The sequence below is a fragment of the Triticum urartu genome, chromosome 7A (assembly GCF_056163025.1).
Source record: "Triticum urartu cultivar PI428250 chromosome 7A, HENAU_Tu73, whole genome shotgun sequence".
Taxonomy (NCBI): Eukaryota; Viridiplantae; Streptophyta; class Magnoliopsida; order Poales; family Poaceae; genus Triticum; species Triticum urartu.
The window spans coordinates 347,794,395-347,815,202 of NC_141879.1; the positions used below are offsets into that span (position 1 = coordinate 347,794,395).

A 20,808-nucleotide genomic window follows, 5' to 3' on the forward strand; every position below is an offset into this window, starting at 1 on the left:
CGCAACAACGACGGTGTGGCAGCGGTGATCGCGGTTTCTTTCGAGCTCAAATTCGAGCAGCAGAGGAAGGGGGCTGTAACGCCCTCGATGCGGCTATATCTCCTACGTGTTGAAGCACGACTTAGAGGCATAACCGCATTGAAAGCAATGTCGCAAGTGAGGTAATCTTCACACAACCCATGTAATACATAAGGGAAGGAGATACATAGTTGGCTTACAATCGCCACTTCACACAATTACATGAATTAAAGCATTACAACATCCAAATACACACAAGGTCCGACTACGGAACCAAAATAAAAGAAGAACCCCAAATGCGACAAGGTCCCCGATCGACCCCAACTGGGCTCCACTACTGATCAACTAGAACGAAAAAACACAAAGGACAAGATCTTCATCGAGCTCCTCCTGAGCTTGGTTGCGTCATCTGCACGGTCTCATCGGCACTTGCAAACTGGTTTTGGAAGTATCTGTGAGCCACGGGGACTCAGCAATCTCGCATCCTCGCGATCAAGACTATTTAAGCTTATGGGTAAGGTAAAAGGTATGAGGTGGAGCTGCAGCAAGCGACTAGCATATATGGTGGCTAACATATGCAAAGGAGAGCGAGAAGAGAAGGCAAAGCACGTTCGTGAAAGTATGATCAAGAAGTGATCTTAAAACGACCTACGTCAAGCATAACTCCAACACCGTGTTCACTTCCCGGACTCCGCCGAAAAGAGACCATCACGGTAACACACGCTGTTGATTCATTTTAATTAAGGTCAACTTCAGGTTTTCTACAACCGGACGTTAACAAATTCCCATCTGCCCATAACCACGGGCACGGCTTTCGAATGTTCAAATCCCTGCAGAGGTGTCCCAACTTAGCCCATGACAAGCTCTCACGGTCAACGAAGGAATAGACCTCCTCCCGAGACATTCCGATCAGACTCGGTATCCCGGTTCTACAAGACATTTCGACAGGGTAAAACTAAACCAGCAACACCGCCCGAATGTGCCGACAAATCTCGATAGGAGCTGCACATATCTCTTTCTCAGGGCATACTCAGATTGTCTTAGGTACGGGTAGGCCAGCCCAGAGTTGCCCCTGGTGGCCACTGGCAGCTGACAGGTGGACCAACACTCAGAGGAGCACTGGCCCGGGGGGGTTAAAATAATGATGACCCTTGAGTCCGCGAAACCCAAGGGAAAAAAAGGCTAGGTGGCAAATGGTAAAACCAATGTTGGGCATTGCTGGAGGAGTTTTATTCAAGGCGAACTGTCAAGGGGTTCCCATTATTACCCAACCGCGTAAGGAACGCAAAATCCGGGAACATAACACCGATATGACGGAAACTAGGGCGGCAAGAGTGGAACAAAACACCAGGCATAAGGCCGAGCCTTCCACCCTTTACCAAATATATAGATGCATTAATTAAATAAGATATATTGTGATATCCCAACAAATAAACATGTTCCAACAAGGAACAACATCTCCATGTTCCAACAAGGAACAAACTTCAAACTTCACCTGCAACTAACAACGCTATAAGAGGGGCTGAGCAAAGTGGTAACATAGCCAATCAACGGTTTTCTAGGACATGGTGGGTTAGAGGCTTGGTTCAACAATATGGGAGGCATGATAAGCAAGTAGTAGGTATCGCAGCATAGGCATAGCAAAAGAGCGAGCAACTAAGCAAGCAAAGATAGAAGCGATTTCGAGGGTATGATCATCTTGCCTGAGATCCCGCAAGAAAGAAGAACGAGTCCATGAAGAAGACAAACGGAACGTAGATGAACGGGTCCTCACAACGCGACATTATCGGAACCAACCCAAAGAAGCAAACACCGAAAAAGAAGCACACAACATAGTAAACAACCAACACAAACATGATATGATATGCGGGATGCGGTATGCGATGCATATGCATGATTTCACACGGAAGGAAAGAACCTGGCCTCAACTTGGAAATCCAAGTGTGCCACTGGAAAGGTGAGATTAAATCGCTTGAAAACGATATAAAGATCACCGGAATCGGAGTTACGGTTTGGAAAAGGCAAGCAATTCAAATATGGCACCGGTCTGCGATATACAGCAAGTGACCATCTAAATGCAACAAGATGAACATTCTACAACACTCAAACATGGCAACCAAATACATGGCAGGGATCCATTCAAGATGCTTAACAAAAGTCTATCACTGAGCTATGGCCAATTCATCCATTAACAGGTTCAAACAAGCATGGCAAAAATGCATATGGTAAACAGATTTCAGACTTAGTAAAATTAACACTTGTCTGAAATTTCAGATCAGATAGCACTCTTCGGAGCAACAAAACTATATGCTACAGGACCTGAACATGGCAAAGTAAAGCCTTTCATGGAGCTACTCAAAGAGCTTAACAAAAGTCCCTTAGTGACCTTGAGCCAAAAGGGATCAGAAAATACAATTGTAAGCATGTGAACATGGCAAAAACATAATCAGTTCTCAGACTTAGTGAAAACTGGAGCATGCTGAAACAGATATCAAGTAGGCATGTTAACGAGCTTGATGCACTCACTACAGAGAAAGGCATGACAATCTAAGCATACACCCATCAAGAATACACAAAATGCAAGCTAGACATGGCAAGAACAATAGCACAGCATGCACGGATCAACTACAACATCCTCGGCAAAATCGCTAACAAGTAGACAATCTGCCCGAATTCACGAAGTAGTAAAAGTAGAGCTCGATTGACTAAAGCTAGGGTGCTCCATAATTATAAAAAATGAAATGGATGGATAGAGCACTACAAGATTGACAAGACATCCTTACTGATCATCCTCAAAAGAGGCACGGATCACTAGGAAACAACATGAACATATGGCAACTTGGGATGAACAGATCAAGGACTTAGTGGAAAAGCTAAGTCCCTGAAATCAGCATTACCAAGTGCCTCACTTTGCAAGCTTGTGCTAGTCACCACACACATCACAAAAATACATGGGTTGCACCTCTGGAAAGATGGCAAAACCCTTAACAAAACACATGTAGAGCTCATGGGCATATCATGCACACAATAATCATGACAAAAATGAAAAATATCTAAACGGAGCAGCAGATCTGACAATTATCTCAAGTAGCACTCTTCTAACAGCATTTCGGGCATCAAGATGAACTCAAATGAAAATGATGCAATGAGATGAAATGATGTACTCTCTGAGACAAACATTTTGATATGCTACACGCATGAATTGGAGCTACGGATGTAAAGTTACGACACGATGAACATGGGCATATGAATCTGGGAAATTCGGGGACTTGGTGGAATTTTACCCCGCGGGAAAAGTCAACCCGGGACGAGGGCATCCGGGATGGGGTGGATCCGGATCGGGTGCGGCGCGTTTGGATGGATGAAGGGGTGGATCTGATCCACCTTGTCGGGATCCGACGACGAGGCGTCCGGCGATGGCAACTCCGGCGAACTCGCGAGCGGCGGCGAAGGACGCGGCGAGGCACTCCAGCTCCGGGACGAGGGAAGGCCGGCGAGAGGAGGAGCAGAGGCGCGCAGGAGGTCGGCGGCGTACTCCTCCGCGGGCGGCCCGCGCGAGGATCCGGCGGTGGGCGCTGCGGGCGCGCTCGCCGGCGGCGAGGTCGGGCGGCGTGGGCGGCGGAGAACTTGGGCAGTGAGTGCAGCGGCGCGGGCACGCACCCGTGGGCGGCGGTGGCGACAAACCAGGCAGCGGAGCGGGGCGGTCGCCGGCGCGGGAGGAGCTGACCGGCGCCGGTGGGCGCGGACGGCGGCGCGAGGCTCCGGCGGCCGGAGCGGGCGAAGATGGCGGCGGGGTGATGGCGCGGGCGGCGCGGGATGCGTCACGGGCTCGCGCGGGCGAGCAGCGGCGGCGTTCGGGCCCGAGTGGGCCTCAGATGGGCTCGGCGGGCCAGGCGCGGTGGAGGACGGCGCGCGGGCTGAGGTGGCGGGTGCCGATTGGCCTGGAGCGGCAGCGGGGATGATGTGACGTCCTCTGATTGGTTTAGGTGAGGTGGCCGGCGGAGCGGACATGTCCGGGCGGTGGAAGAAGTGTCCGGCAGCGCTAAGGGAGTGGATCTAGGGTTTCGTCTGCGCGGAAATTTCGGAGGAGAGCACATATTTATAGGTAGAGGGAGCTAGGAGAGTCCAAATGAGGTGCGGTTTTCGGCCACGCGATCGTGATCGAACGACCAAGATGATGGAGGAGGTTTAGGTGGGTTTTGGGCCACTTTGGAGGGGTGTTGGGCTGCAACACACACGAGGCCTTCTCGGTCCCTCGGTTAACCGTTGGAGTATCAAACGAAGTCCAAATGGTACGAAACTTGACAGGCGGTCTACCGGTAGTAAACCAAGGCCGCTTGGCAAGTCTCGGTCCAATCCGGAAATGTTTAATCCCCACACACGAAAGAAAGGTAGGAATGACCACCGGAGGAGAACGGAGCGCCGGAATGCAAAACGGACAACGGGGAAGATGCTTGAATGCATAAGACGAACAAGTATGCAGATGAAATGCACATGATGACATGATATGCAATGCATGACACGCAAGCAATGATAATGCACCAACAGCGAATAACTGGAGGACACCTGGCACATCGGTCACGGGGCGCTACAACACTCCACCACTACGAGAGGATCTCGTCCCGAGATCTAGAATGGCACCGGAGGAACAACGGAAGAGAAAAGAGGAGAGGTAAAACTAAGTTGCTCCTTTGATGAATTAGTGAAACCAAAGAACCTTGAAAAGTTTACGCCATATCGAGAAAAGAAAACAACGGAGACAAATGAAGTTGAAAACACTCCGGTAGGAAAGAGGAAACAAGGAATTACAAATTCGGACAGCACTTCGGTTGAAAAGAGATGAAAGACTTGATAAGATGAAAAGAACTAGAGCAGAGGACACGACACTCCAGATAAATGGATAAGCAAAAGAAAGAACATGATCTTAGATGAAATGATATGATTGTTGAAGAAAGCAACATCACAATGCCTCCGGAAAAGAAAAGAGAATGGAATGGAATGAACGACGAGAAACAAGATCTTGAGGGAGCACGCTTGCAACAAAAGCTAGAATGGAGTTGTTGGAAAACCAACAACGAAGGAATAAGCTTGATACGGTCTTATGGAATACAACTCAAATAATGAGGTGACAACCTGGCACTCACGGAAAAAGAATTGGATTGGAATGAACAAGGAGACAAGAAAGTATTTCACCGGGAGGATAGATGAAGAACTTGGATCATATATTATCACCATTAATAGCAACAAACCTTAGGGAAAGTTTTAGGTGAAAATAAACCCAAGATAACTCCAAAGAAGAGATTGATGGATTTAAAATACCTCATTCTTAACAACATGTGAATCATGAGACATGAACTCAAATTTATCAAGAATGACATAATACGACCTCGAATGATACAGTTGAAAGAATTGCACTTTAAAATGCAAGATAAAGAATGCTTGAGCTCCCTAGAAATGAATCTCGATGCAAACTTCGAGAAGGAAATAAATCCTTGATGAACCATCATGTAGAACCTCCATGAAGAACTCCGGTAAACAAAAGATAACAAAAAGAAAGAGAAGTAAAAAACACAAGGTGAAACCTTGTAATGATTTAGATGAATCTCCGTGGTGATATAATTGAAATAGCTTGGAGCTCTGGAAAAGAAAGATGAGCACTTGAAACCAAGAATAAGAATTACATTATGCTTAACCTTCACCAATTAAAATTGATGACAAGCAATGGAATTGGCATACTACTTATTCTCGTAGAAAGGATTAAGACAGATAAAGCGTCAATTTTGAAAGGTCTTCCATGAACCACCGGTCGGGTTGAAACAATAAATTGATATGATGAACGAAGGAAGACAAAATCTTGGAAGAACCACCGTAAGAATTGAAAATGATCGAAGTAGGGGTGCATCACAGGTAAAAATTAGCAAATGAACGAAGGTGCTTGAGACAAACTAGATACATGAGAACGAAGAGATCAAGAACTGATTAGAGGATATTTGATTGATGCACCGGCAAGATAGGAGAATGATAACTGACAACTGAGAATGAATAAACCTGAATTGATGGACTCCGGATAACAAAACTGAGAAGACTCTTGAATTACTCCGGATAGGTGAAAAGAATTCCCACAATTAAAAACAATTATGAGAGGATGGCAGAGAATGGAGCAAGATTTAAAAAAAACTCTTCTTCGGTCTTCAACTGCAGAGAATGACGATGATAAAGACCACCATGGATTGTTGAGATACTCCGGGATGAAGACTAGAAAGGTTGAACCACAATGAAAGAATTTGAAAGATCTTGGAGAAATACATTTGACTGATGATAATTCATTCTTACGTCAAACTTTGACAAGAAATTTGAGGATATATCCGGGAAAATAAGAAGAGTCAGGTAAGATCCTAGGAATAGACCTGTGGGTTAGGGCCCACTCAAAATAACACCGTTGAAAAGATTTCAAAGAGAGGTTGCACCGGTTGAATTAAATGACTTGAATGAGGGAACATCCTCGAAATAGGTTGAACGGATCTTGGATGACAAGGCGAGCCTTCTGAGATATCTTCAGGGCACCGGAACAAATGAATATCAAGAAATGAATGATTAAGAGGTGCACCGGCACGAGAAAAGCATTTGAAATACAGAGAAGAATATGGTCGACACCGAGAGCTTGAATAGAATCCATCGGAGAAGAAAAAGAATGAATAATGGTAAACTAGAAACTTCGTTAAAATCTTCATGAGCATCACTGGGTAAGAACATTGATGGAGAAGAATGGAGAGACTTCACATCAATAAGATGGATACTCGATAAAGAAATCCGAGTCCTAGGAGAAACAAGGGTGGGAGGGTGGGAAAACAAAGACAACTTGGGATGGATGAACGAACACCGTTGAGAAAGCTGAGATTGGATCTTGCGGATGTTGAAATGTTCGGATCCACTTGAAGAAAAACACACCGGTGAAAATGATTGATAAGACAATCTTGATGATCAAGAAGGATTGGTATCCACATCGGAGTATGAGAACACCATTTGGGGAAGGTATGGAATGAACACTTGACTTCGAAGCAACTCGAATACCACAACTCAAAACAAAACAAAGGATTGGCTTGCAGAATAAGCTGGAACAAACATATGATAGAGATTTTGTCCGAAGTTTTCGTGGTGGGGCCTACACGGGCTCGATCGTACAGCACCATCATGTACAAGGCAGTGCACATGACATACGAAGCGTCCCCGAGTCGGCATAGCCAAGGACTCTTTAAGACACAACGAGACCACTGCAAAATCGACCGTGAATAGGCGGACCACTAGACGTTGAACCCCAATTTCATATCATACATCTGTCAGAAAGATATCCTAAGAGCTACTTGAATTCCCACTTATGAAACTCCCGAAATTTTCCGGTTATGCAATCAGGTGTTGGGGATACAGGGGAAGCATAATATCTCACCCAAAACTAGCAAATCCTACATCCAGCTGTATCCATCCTTCAACACATAACCAAGAAACCTTCGGAAATCATCTACCTCAACCTTCGAAAAGCATCCGTTATACAAGTTATGGCGATACTCCCGAACTCCCGCCCCAGTACTGGGTGGCGTCGAGGTTATCTCACCAACGAACTGCATAAAAGAGATTTTCGATGTCGGCGTACTAAACTCAGGTATTCCAGAACTGCAACGATAAAATTGTGACGACAACACCTCGGAGCTCAACTCCCCGGGACACTTACACAAAACCCCTGACAGGAGGCACCAAGACAATGTTCTCATCACAAATACATCGGAACGATTCCAAGATACCCGCGTGATCCTAAAAAAAATTAGTGAAATTTGAGAAGAGAAGAGTCAAAACTCTACGTCAGGATGCCTTACCAGAGCGATGAGGAGACTGGAAAGTAAAAAAGAATTCCTAAACTCTCCGATATATAATTCCTAAATGACTCAAAACATTTTTTCTAGACACAACTCGGCCGCTAAAAACGATCAAGCAATGGGGGCTCCTAAGGTCGGGGAAGGCTCTGATTACCAACTTGTAACGCCCTCGATGCGGCTATATCTCCTACGTGTCGAAGCAATACGTAGAGGCATAAGCTCATTGAAAGCAATGTCGCAAGTGAGGTAATCTTCACACAACCCATGTAATACATAAGTGAAAGAGATACATAGTTGGCTTACAATCGCCACTTCACACAATTACATGAATTAAAGCATTACAACATCCAAATACACACAAGGTCCGACTACGGAACCAAAATAAAAGAAGAACCCCAAATGTGACAAGGTCCCCGATCGACCCCAACTGGGCTCCACTACTGATCAACTAGAACAAAACAATACAAAGGACAAGATCTTCATCGAGCTCCTCCTGAGCTTGATTGCGTCATCTGCACGGTCTCATCGGCACCTGCAAACTGGTTTTGGAAGTATCTGTGAGCCACGGGGACTCAGCAATCTCGCACCCTCGCGATCAAGACTATTTAAGCTTATGGGTAAGGTAAAAGGTATGAGGTGGAGCTGCACCAAGCGACTAGCATATATGGTGGCTAACATACGCAAAGGAGAGCGAGAAGAGAAGGCAAAGCACGTTCGTGAAAGTATGATCAAGAAGTGATCTTAAAATGACCTACGTCAAGCATAACTCCAACACCATGTTCACTTCCCGGACTCCGCCGGAAAGAGACCATCACGGTAACACACGCTGTTGATTCATTTTAATTAAGGTCAACTTCAGGTTTTCTACAACCGGACGTTAACAAATTCCCATCTGCCCATAACCGCGGGCACGGCTTTCGAAAATTCAAATCCCTCCAGGGGTGTCCCAACTTAGCCCATGACAAGCTCTCATGGTCAACGAAGGAATAGACCTCCTCCCGAGACATTCCGATCAGACTCGGTATCCCGGTTCTACAAGACATTTCGACAGGGTAAAACTAAACCAGCAACACCGCCCGAATGCGTCGACAAATCCCGATAGGAGCTGCACATATCTCTTTCTCAGGGCACACTCAGATTGTCTTAGGTACGGGTAGGCCAGCCCAGAGTTGCCCCTGGTGGCCACCGGCAGTTGACAGGTGGACCAACACTCAGAGGAGCACTGGCCCGGGGGGGTTAAAATAATGATGACCCTTGAGTCCGTGAAACCCAAGGGAAAAAAAGGCTAGGTGGCAAATGGTAAAACCAATGTTGGGCATTGCTGGAGGAGTTTTATTCAAGGCGAACTGTCAAGGGGTTCCCATTATTACCCAACCGCGTAAGGAACGCAAAATCCGGGAACATAACACCAATATGACGGAAACTAGGGCGGCAAGAGTGGAACAAAACACCAGGCATAAGGCCGAGCCTTCCACCCTTTACCAAGTATATAGATGCATTAATTAAATAAGATATATTGTGATATCCCAAAAAGTAAACATGTTCCAACAAGGAACAACATCTCTATGTTCCAACAAGGAACAAACTTCAAACTTCACCTGCAACTAACAACGCTATAAGAGGGGCTGAGCAAAGCGGTAACATAGCCAATCAACGGTTTGCTAGGACAAGGTGGGTTAGAGGCTTGGTTCAACAATATGGGAGGCATGATAAGCAAGTGGTAGGTATCGCAGCATAGGCATAGCAAAAGAGCGAGCAACTAAGCAAGCAAAGATAGAAGTGATTTCGAGGGTATGATCATCTTGCCTGAGATCCCGCAAGGAAGAAGAACGAGTCCATGAAGAAGACAAACGGAACGTAGACGAACGGGTCCTCACAACGCGACGTTATCGGAACCAACCCGAAGAAGCAAACACCGAAAAAGAAGCACACAACATAGTAAATAACCAACACATGAACATGATATGATATGCGGGATGCGGTATGCGATGCATATGCATGATTTGACACGAAAGGAAAAACCCTAGCCTTAACATGGAAATCCAAGTGTTCCACTAGAAAGGTGAGATGAAATTGCTTGAAAACAATATAAATATCACCGGAATCGGAGTTACGGTTTGGAAAAGGCAAGCAATTCAAATATGGCACCGGTCCTCTATATACAGCAAGTGACCATCTAAATGCAACAAGATGAACATGCTACAGCACTCAAACATGGCAACCAAATATATGGCAGGGATCCATTCAAGATGCTTAACAAAAGTCTAGCACTGAGCTACAGCCAATTCATCCATTAACAGGTTCAAACAAGCATGGCAAAAATGCATATGATAAACAAATTTCAGACTTAGTGAAATTAACACTTGTCTGGAATTTCATATCAGATAGCACTTTTCGGAGCAACAAAACTATATGCTACAGGACCTGAACATGGCAAAGTACAGCATGGCATGGAGCTACTCAAAGAGCTTAACAAAAGTCCCTTAGTGACCTTGAGCCAAAAGGGATCAGAAAATACAATTGCAAGCATGTGAACATGGCAAAACCATAATCAGTTCTCAGACTTAGTGTAAACTGGAGCATGCTGAAACAGATATCAAGTAGGCATGTTAACGAGCTCGATGCACTCACTACAGAGCAAGGCATGACAATCTAAGCATACACCCGTCAAGAATACACAAAATGCAAGCAAGACATGGCAAGAACAATAGCATAGCATGCACGGATCAACTACAACATCCTCGGCAAAATCGCTAACAAGTAGACAATCTGCCCGGATTCACGAAGTAGAAAAAGTAGAGCTCGATTGACTCAAGCTAGGGTGCTCCATAATTGCAAACAAAGACATGGATGGATAGAGCACTACAAGATTAACAAAACATCTTTACTGATCATCCTCAAAAGAGGCACGGATCACTAGGAAACAACATGAATATATGGCAACTTGGGATAAGCAGATCAAGGACTTAGTGGAAAAGCTTAGTCCCTGAAATCAGCATTACCAAGTGCCTCACTTTGCAAGCTTGTGCTAGTCACCACACACATCACAAAAATACATGGGTTGCACCTCTGGAAAGATGGCAAAACCCTTAACAAAACATATGTAGAGCTCATGGGCATATCATGCACACAATAATCATGACAAAAATGGTAAATATCTAAATGGAGCAGCAGATCTGACAATTATCTCAAGTAGCACTCTTCTAATAGCATTTCGGGCATCAAGATGAACTCAAATGAAAATGATGCAATGAGATGAAATGATGTACTCTCTGAGACAAACATTTTGATATGCTACACGCATGAATTAGAGCTACGGATGTAAAGTTACGACACGATGAACATGGGCATATGAATCTGGGAAATTCGGGGACTTGGTGGAATTTTACCCCGCGGGAAAAGTCAACCCGGGACGAGGGCATCCGGGACGGGGTGGATCCGGATCGGGTGCGGCGCGTTTGGATGGATGAAGGGGTGGATCTGATCCACCTTGCCGGGATCCGGCGACGAGGCGTCCGGCGATGGCAACTCCAGCGAACTCGCGAGCGGCGGCGAAGGACGCAGCGAGGCACTCCAGCACCGGGACGAGGGAAGGCCGGCGAGAGGAGGAGCAGATGCACGCAGGAGGTCGGCGGCGTACTCCTCCGCGGGCAGCGCGCGCGAGGATCCAGCGGTGGGCGCTGCGGGCGCGCTCGCCGGCGGCGAGGTTGGGCGGCGTGGGCGTCGGAGAACTCGGGCAGTGAGTGCAGCGGCGGGGGCACGCGCCCGTGGGCGGCGGCGGTGGCAAACCAGGCGGCAGAGCGGGGCGGTCGCCGGCGCGGAAGGAGCTGACCGGCGCCGGTGGGCGCGGACGGCGGCGCGAGGCTCCGGCGGTCGGAGCGGGCGAAGATGGTGGCGGGGTGATGGCGCGGGCGGCGCGCGCGGCGTCACGGGCTCGCGCGGGCGAGCGGCGGCGGCGTTCGGGCCTGAGTGGGCCTCAGATGGGCTCGGCGGGCCAGGCGCGGTGGAGGACGGCGCGCTGGTTGAGGTGGCGGGTGCCGATTGGCCTGGAGCGGTGGCGGGGATGACGTGACGTCCTCTGATTGGTGGAGGTGAGGTGGCCGGCGGAGTGGACATGTCCGGGCGGTGGAAGAAGTGTCCGGCGGCGCTAAGGGAGTGGATCTAGGGTTTCGTCTGCGCGGAAATTTCGGAGGAGAGCACATATTTATAGGTAGAGGGAGCTAGGAGAGTCCAAATGAGGTGCGGTTTTCGGCCACGCGATCGTGATTGAACGACAGTGATGATGGAGGAGGTTTAGGTGGGATTTGGGCCACTTTGGAGGGGTGTTGGGCTGCAACACACATGAGGCCTTCTCGGTCCCTCGGTTAACCGGTGGAGTATCAAACGAAGTCCAAATGGTACGAAACTTGACAGGCAGTCTACCGGTAGTAAACCAAGGCCGCTTGGCAAGTCTCGGTCCAATCCGGAAATGTTTAATCCCCACACACGAAAGAAAGGTAGGAATGACCACCGGAGGAGAACGGAGCACTGGAATGCAAAACGGACAACGGGGAAAATGCTCAAATGCATAAGACGAACAAGTATGCAGATGAAATGCACATGATGACATGATATGCAATGCATTACATGCAAGCAATGACAACGCACCAACAGCGAATAACTGGAGGACACCTGGCACATCGGTCACGGGGTGCTACAGGGGCGAAGGGGGAACAAGGGGGGAAAGAAAGAGCTCGATCTAGGGTTTTCAAGGGACGCACTTATCGGCCGAGGGGTGGCACTATCGCATGCGTGGCGGCCATCGAGCCGTGGTGGCCGTGGATGGCCTCCACGCCATGGCTTTCTGTACAAAGAGGAAGGAGATGGCAGATTGGTGAGCTGGGATGTGCACTGTAGCAATGGGCTACAAGTGCACAGTAGTAGATATGCCTTTTCCCTTTTATATTTATTTTTCTATTTTGCGTTCTTTTACAATTTTGTAATTTTTTGATCTAATAAAAGAGTATAGTTAAATGTGCCACTTAGCACATAAATACTAGGCAAGGTTTTGAAGCAGCACACAAAGTTCTAAATTATTTTGAATAGTTTAACTATATGTTTAATTTGAAATGGTTCAAATAAATACTGATGATTTAGTTTTAAAATAGGTTAGGGCCACTTTAAATATTCAAAAGAGGTTGGCACCTACATGAAAAATAGTTAGGGAAAATTTTCAACCCATTGAACATTTTTCCTCGTCAGTTTGAAGAAATAATAATTTGACTTGTTTTTGGAATTTGAATTTGAATTCGGTTTGGATCAAAGTGAGATTAGAAAATTAACAGTGATGACATGGCACCATTATGGTGTGTGGTTACTGTAGCTTAACGACCGGGCGCTACAAATCTCCTCCGCTACAAGAAATCTCGTCCCGAGATTTAAGAGGTGGAGTAAAGATGAAAGTTTTGGTTACGACATTCTAACAGATCTTTTCGTTCTGGGTTGCTCTTCGCGAAAAAAAAGTCGATCCCTTCCGTTGATGCCTTCATTTCGCTACATCAAGGCATCATGATGAAGTCCTCATCCTTTCTTTAGAAACTCCATCATACTTACGAATAGGGTATAAGGGGAAAACTATAAGGACAGATGTCTGAAAGGATTGGCATCCGATAATTATCTCAAGGAAGGATATTTTAGAAGCACCAGGAAACAAATCGAGAGTGCTATAAGGAGGTTCAACAAGTTTTAACCAGGTAGGCATCAACCTGATGCCTATAACTGGTGATGAAGTGGTTCAGAGCAATGAGGAATAATGTTGCCTCTGATACCGGAATGAATCATGGTGAGGAAGTTAGCTCGTGAACTACATACGAAGCCAAAGTGCAAAGAATATTTCGGAATCAAGGTTGTACAGGAGAGTCAGGTTTCGATCTTGTGGAACTGTGGGTCATGGGCCCATCATGTGGTTCAAAAGTAGAAGGATGCTGACATATTGCACGGTCATGGTAGCAAGGCATGTCAGAGGATAGCCTGTCAGTTATGTTGGCAACAACGTTGGTACCAAGGGCAAGGGACAAAGAGAACTATTATCCTGCTCGTTGAAACGAGGCGAACCAATAGGCAAAGTTCTCGTCCATCGGTGGCTACCGGAATGTCAACAGCAATAATAACAGGGTATTACTGACAAATTGCACACCGAGGTGTTTACATAAGCAGGGAACTATTACTGCTTAGACCTCATAAACCACAAGAAAGGTTAAACATAACAATGGAAAAGAAAAGGTGATTATTAATTTAACCAGAACAATGGAAAGGAAAATGTGTTTAAACACAAATATCCGGAGTATATCCTTCCGAAGGACAAGAAGAGGGTGATATACATGACAGGATAGCAAGCAGATAACCATTTAGGTAAAGGGTCGGGAAATTTACGATGTTACCCAAACAATGGTGTTCGCATAATTCATCAAGAAACATTTAGCATTGCTCTACCAATTTTCTTGTTGGTATTCAGAATACCACAGTCATGCTTCAAGGTAGACATGATATGGTGGTTTAAGTAAGGGTTGGATCTGAAGATCACAAGAAATACACAAGGGACAATTTCAGGAATAGCAAGGAAAACAAGGTAAAGAGAAACATGACCAACTCAGTGTTGGAAGGGAGGCAAGGTTGTTATCGATGACAACACAATTTTTTTAGCGGCAAGGATGATGTTTCTCGACAAGAATTTGATTCATATCTTGGAAGAAGTCAAAATGTTGACGATGATCACGACACATTTGTCGAGAGGTTTCTTGAAGATGTAATCGATTAACGACGACATCAAACAGAAGGAATGGTGAAGCGAAAGGTTATTGGAACCACGGGTACGACACAAACTCGAAATCAAGCTTGTTGTTCAAGGCGAAATGATATGTCGAGGAAGATCGACGTAAGCTTAGATCATTGTTGAAAATTGTGCTCCGGGAAGAACCAGGTAGCAGAGCTAAAATTGGGCACGATAATGATATAGCCGATCAGGCTAGGAATGACTTGAAGGATTATTAAACTCATAAGCAAAGAAAATTACTTAAGAGTTATTGAATCGGAGTGCGAAATCGATTCACTTATCGGTGTTCTCGATCGACAAACAACCCAGAACCTATGAAGTGACAAAGACAGGGTAAGGTAGTACTTGATCAAAAGTTCATAAGATGTAGTGCAATGGCATGATATCCTCGGGATACCAGGGGTAATACTCGAAGGAAGATCATAATAGAGGTTGGACAGGCGTATTGACCTGCAGAAGACAAGGGATTTAACTTGTCCAAGAAATGGGACCAAAGAAGAACAATCATGGTCGGAACCATGGTTGCGAAGGATCAATTCACCGATACCAGATGATATTATATCAAGGAAATAGTTATTATTGCAAGAAGCTTACATGATAAGTTCCACATCGGGTCCATGGGCATGAACACAAAGGTTCAAGGTCGACTCCCACTTCTTCAATGCCTAACCTTTCATTCATTTCTCGTCTCTGAAGAAATTGTAGAGTTGAAATTTTATATGGCAAAACACCAAAAGAGTATTACTCGTGAAAAACTCTCGAGTTCACACGGATTATGGAACGCATAGATTCAACCCATCGGGACATCTTAGGGACATATACCTCAAACTTCAAGAGTAAATAACACAAGCTCGAAAGCCGAGCATGGTTAGCCAAATCAGAGAATACAATTTATCAAAGGTATTATATATCGGGGGAAAAGGCTCACAAGTTATTGAATAAGAAGGATGTTGTCAGATAAAATCCAACAAAGGATCTGGTGGTCCACAAGGAACCTGATGTGACCATCCAGAAGAAGAAAGAATGCAAGGATATCAAATTATAGAAACAACTGACTAATCCAAAGCTCAAATGCGTAGGAATTATGATTTCCAAATCAGGAGATCAGAAGCAAACGCTCTGATTAAGGATGGATAAGTTGAATATACTTAGGGGTACAATCGATGGTAATTTGATTGGTCAAGAACCAGCTCATGTCCGGAGTGACGTCTGAGCCGGAAGGATGAATTCTAATTTCGATTGATGGTTGTGAGCATTCACACACACGTTAAATCAACGGACTCAAAATAATAGTGACAAAGGATGCTAATAAGATTACTAGACTTATGGGACTAACCATAATGCAAGCAAGTAAGAATTTTAAGAGCAATGGGCTACTAAGAATTTCAGAAGATCGAATAGTATCTCAAAGAATTTTGTGAAACACATGAACAAATAGGGAAAAATCCTCGATATGTGTGAGGATTAATTTGTAGGTATATTCAGGCGACAAGGAGTTGCAAGACAGTAGTCACAAAGGATTCTCAGAATATCCGAAGTATTTCAAGGTATCTTGTAATAACAAGAAAAAATGGAAATGAAGGTATGGACAACAAGTGTATGCAGCTATCCATAGGGATTTATCGATGATATGGAATTGCAACGGCGAAGGGCACAAGGGTTTCGAGGAAAGATCGGAGAGTATCTTTGAAATCTTCTGGTGCAGCAAGCGATCATCTGGACTAAAGGAGCTCTCCGGGAGAAAGTATTTTCGAGAATGTAAAGTTAGATTTTAGCAAAATTATTTAATCCGAATAGAAGAGAGATCATAATCCCACAGTATAGATGAGGAGTAAAAGGTCCTAATACCACCCAATGGCGACGTGGGCCCGTAAGCCACACAACCATGTTAGTAAATTAGTTTTTCAAATACTAGACTCAACTTCGATCAAGGAGTTTGGAAGGGGGATTCCTACAGGCAGTCGGCTCTGATAAAAACTTGTGACGCCCTCGATTCAACCGTACACTAATCATACACGCAAATGTGTACGATCAAAATCAAGGACTCACGGGAAGATATCACAACACAACTCTAGACACAAATTAAAATAATACAAGCTTTATATTACAAGCCAGGGGCCTCGAGGGCTCGAATACATAAGCTCGAAAACACAAGAGTCGGTGGAAGCAACAATATCTGAGTATAGACATAAGTTAGACAAGTCTGCCTTAAGAAGGCTAGCACAAAAGCAACAATGATCGAAAAGGCAAGGCCTCCTGCCTGGGATCCTCATAACTACTCCAAGTCGTCAGCGGCCGTCACGTAGTAGTAGGCATCCTCGGGGTAGCAGTAGTCATCAGTGGTGTCGTCTGGTTCCTGGTATCCGTCATCTAGTCGCAACAATCGAGTATGGGGGAAAAGAGGTAGCAAAGCAACCGTGAGTACTCATCCAAAGTACTCGCAAGACTTACATCAGATCTAAACTAAGTATGCATCTGTATCAAAGGAAATGGGTTGTATCTGTGGGCTAAACTACAGAATGCCAGAAGAGAAGGGGAAAGCCTAGCCTATCGAAGACTAGCATCTTCAAGCATCTAGAAGAGTACAGAACAACATAATGTAAAGTAGTAGTGTTATCAACCTCGGCCAGAGATCCTTTCTCGACTACCTGCGAGAAAGCAATCCCAGAGCCATACTATCCATTTCTCATCTCAAGTATCCAGTTCTAGTTGTATCGATCGGGATACAACTCCAAGTGTCCGTTACCATAGGACAGACTGTCGATAGATGTTTTCTTCCCTGCAGGGGTGCACCAACTTACCCACCACGCTTGATTAACTCCGGCCGAACACACTTTCTTGGGTCATGCCCGGCCTCAGCGAAACAATACGCCGCAACCCGACCTAGGCTTAATAGAGACGCCAGCATGCCGAACTAAACCTATGCCCCCAGGGGTCTTGGGCCATCGCCTCGGGAACTCCTGCACGTTTGCGTGGGTGGCCGGTGAGTAGACCTAGCTACCTCCTTAAAAAGGCAGGAGCTTACCAGTCCAACCCGGCGCGCGCCGCTCAGTCGCTGACGTCTAATAAGCTTCAGCTGATGCATACGACGCAGAACGCTCATACAATGCCCGCGTGATGGTTAGTGCTATCAGGCCAGAGGCCCCTCGGATCAAATATCCAAACCGTTAGTGTGTTGGTAGTGCGGTCACGAGCAGAGACTCATGAAAGATGTGACCCCGGCGCCCCGTCTCGAGTACTTACGGCAAGGGCTAAGAATGCTCGGTCACGCCTCGTAAGTATCTCGCGGGCACCCTCCAGGTCAACCCGACTCCACATCACTCGCTATTAAGCTCGCGCGGGTACCCCTCAGGGCCGACCTGCCTTTAGTAACATGGTTCAGTGTAAAGTCATAGTAACCATAGTAACTGTGTGTCTAACACCAGGGGGAAAACCTAAGGAATCACCCCCGGTGAATTCCACTCGATGTTATCATCAAGGTGAGCGTAAGAGGATCCACCCTCGAGGTTCACACTTGAGGGGTTGCACGACAGAGCCGTAACGGAAGTGGTTAAGGAGGAAATCATCCTCGATGACCTCGATCGTATAGCTACACTACAGAGATCTCATCAGGAGTGATGTAAGAGGTTCCACCCTCGGCACTCGATGGAAACTCTGCAGAGTCGTACAACTAGGGGGGTGATGTGCGGTGTCGGGGCCTGGACGTCGATCACGTTGATCGAGTCATCAAACATAAAGCGAGGTAACTGGGACAAGGTGGGGTCACTGATGGATCTCTAACCAACCTATACTAAGCAGTTTAGGATAAGCAGGTAAGGTATGAAAGCAGGTAACAAAAATAGGCTATGCATCATAGTAGGATCATACAGAAAGCAGTAGCAGTTCTAATGCAAGCATGAGAGGGAAAGAAATAGGCGATATCGAAATGCTCAAGGGGGGTTTTCTTGACTGGTTGCTCAGACGAGATGGACGGGTCGTCGGTGACGTAGTCGATCACTAGGGCCTTAGCAGCGGCCTCGGGGTCTACCTGAGAGAAGAGGGGAAGAAACAGTAAATACAGAGCAAACAAGTGCAATACTATGCATGATAAGACAAAAAGCGGTGTTAGGGGTGTTCTAACGTGGCACTACACGCTACCGGCAAAGGGGGATAATATCCGGGAAAGTTTTCCCGAAGTTTGCATATTCGGACAGACGAACCGGAGGGCAAAGGTTCGATGTTCGCTATGCAAGGGGCATGTGACAGATAAACGGAGAGCGTATTCCGATTCGCCTCATCATTCTGAACAACTTTCATGTATAAAACTTTTTCATCCGAGCTACGGTTTATTTTATGTGAATTTCTAAAGTTTTAACCTATATTCTAGAAAACCCTGAAATTTTGCTAAGTCTGAGAATTCGACAGTTTTTTTAAACATCACTTGGCTGTTTTCAAAAGACTACAACTATTGTTCTGTACATCCAATGGGTTAGTGCCTTATATCAATTTTGAGTACTTTTCTATGATCTACATGTTAGTACCAATTACATCCATATTAGAGTTCATTTGCTTGAACATCAAGAGCACTAAAGTAGCTATGAAAATAAAACTGTTTTTTGGTTTTTCTATTAACAGAACGTAGATTATTGTCATTTTCAAAGGATTTAATCCATGCCTCAAATGGATTTGTTCCAATGGAATAAAATGGATTTTGTCAAGTGTACTATCTGTCCATATAATTTTTACTCATATTACCTTTCGCTTAGGGGCTGTTCAGGGGCTGTCCAGTGGGCTAGTCAGGTTGAAGTGGCAAAAGCTAGCAAGCGCTACAGTAACCTTCAGTTTACTGTAGCGAGTAATGCAGGCAGAGCAGTGCTAGCATCGGCAGCACACAGCTGCGAGGAGCAGGGACACGGGCAGGGGGCTGCCAAGCACGCGCTTTGGCACGGCTGAGCGCGAGCGGGGTGTGGCCAGGCCACGGCTAGGAGCAGCGGGCGCATGCAGGCTGTAGCAGGCGGATGCGGACGGACACGGCAAGGCGCCGGCGGTCAAGACCAGCAGCGCGGGGCGACCGAGCAGGGCGCGGCGAGCGCGGACGCGCGCGTGTGGGCGTGCTGCGAGGGGTGGAGGGGACGGGGCGGCACGTAGGCAGACAAGGCTACAGGCAGCAGCGACAGAGACAGCAGCAGTACAGGCGGGCGAGCGGGCGAGAAAGGCTCGGCCCGGACGAGCACTGGCGCGATAAAGCACGGCCTGGGCAAGCACGAGACGGCCAGAGGGCATAGGGGAGCGCGGCTAGGGCGCGCGCGGAGCAAAGCTCCGACGGTCCGGCCATGGCGGCCGAAGCTCGAGGTCGACAACTAAATGGTGATGGAACGAGACGAAAAAAGAGGGGATCCGGAGGAGGGGCTCACAATGAGTTCGGTGGTGAGGTCGGGGAGGTCAGGGAGGCGCCGAAGCAAACGCAACAACGGCGAGGTTGTGACGACCAGACGAAGAAGATGAAGACGACGTTGGCTCGAGGGCGTCCCGACTTGAGCTGGTCGCCCGGACGAACGAATCCGGCGACGGCGGAACTCCTGGATGTGCTCCCGAACGTCGAAGACGTCGGTGGCCGTGACAACGACGGTGTGGCAGCGGTGATCATAGTTTCTTTCGAGCTCAAATTCGAGCAGCAGAGGAAGGGGGCGAAGGGGGAACAAGGGGGAATGAAAGAGCTCGATCTAGGGTTTTCGGGGGACGCACTTATAGGCCGAGGGGTGGCACTATCGCATGCGTGGCGGCCATCGAGCCGTGGTGGCCGTGGATGGCCTCCACGCCATGGCTTTCTGTACAAAGAGGAAGGAGATGGCTGATTGGTGCGATGGGTTGTGCACTATAGCAATGGGCTACAACTGCACATTAGTAGATAGGCCTTTTTCCCTTTTCATATTTATTTTTCTATTTTGCGTTCTTTTACAATTTTGTAATTTGTTGATCTAATAAAAGAGTATAGTTAAATGTGCCACTTAGCACATAAATACTAGGCAAGGTTTTGAAGCAGCACACAAAGTTCCAAATTATTTTGAATAGTTTAACTATATGTTTAATTTGAAATGGTTCAAATAAATACTGATGATTTAGTTTTAAAAT

At 46.4% G+C, this 20,808-nt stretch overlaps 1 long non-coding RNA gene across 1 annotated transcript; it reads right to left on the bottom strand.

Moving 5' to 3' along the window:
- Positions 1 to 18,517: 18,517 nt before the first annotated feature.
- LOC125523897 (uncharacterized) lies at positions 18,518 to 20,581 on the bottom strand. Its single transcript, XR_007290475.2, has 2 exons — positions 20,091 to 20,581; positions 18,518 to 18,724 (listed from the first exon to the last, which is right to left on the bottom strand). It is a non-coding gene; the product is annotated as an uncharacterized LOC125523897 (long non-coding RNA).
- Positions 20,582 to 20,808: the final 227 nt, after the last annotated feature.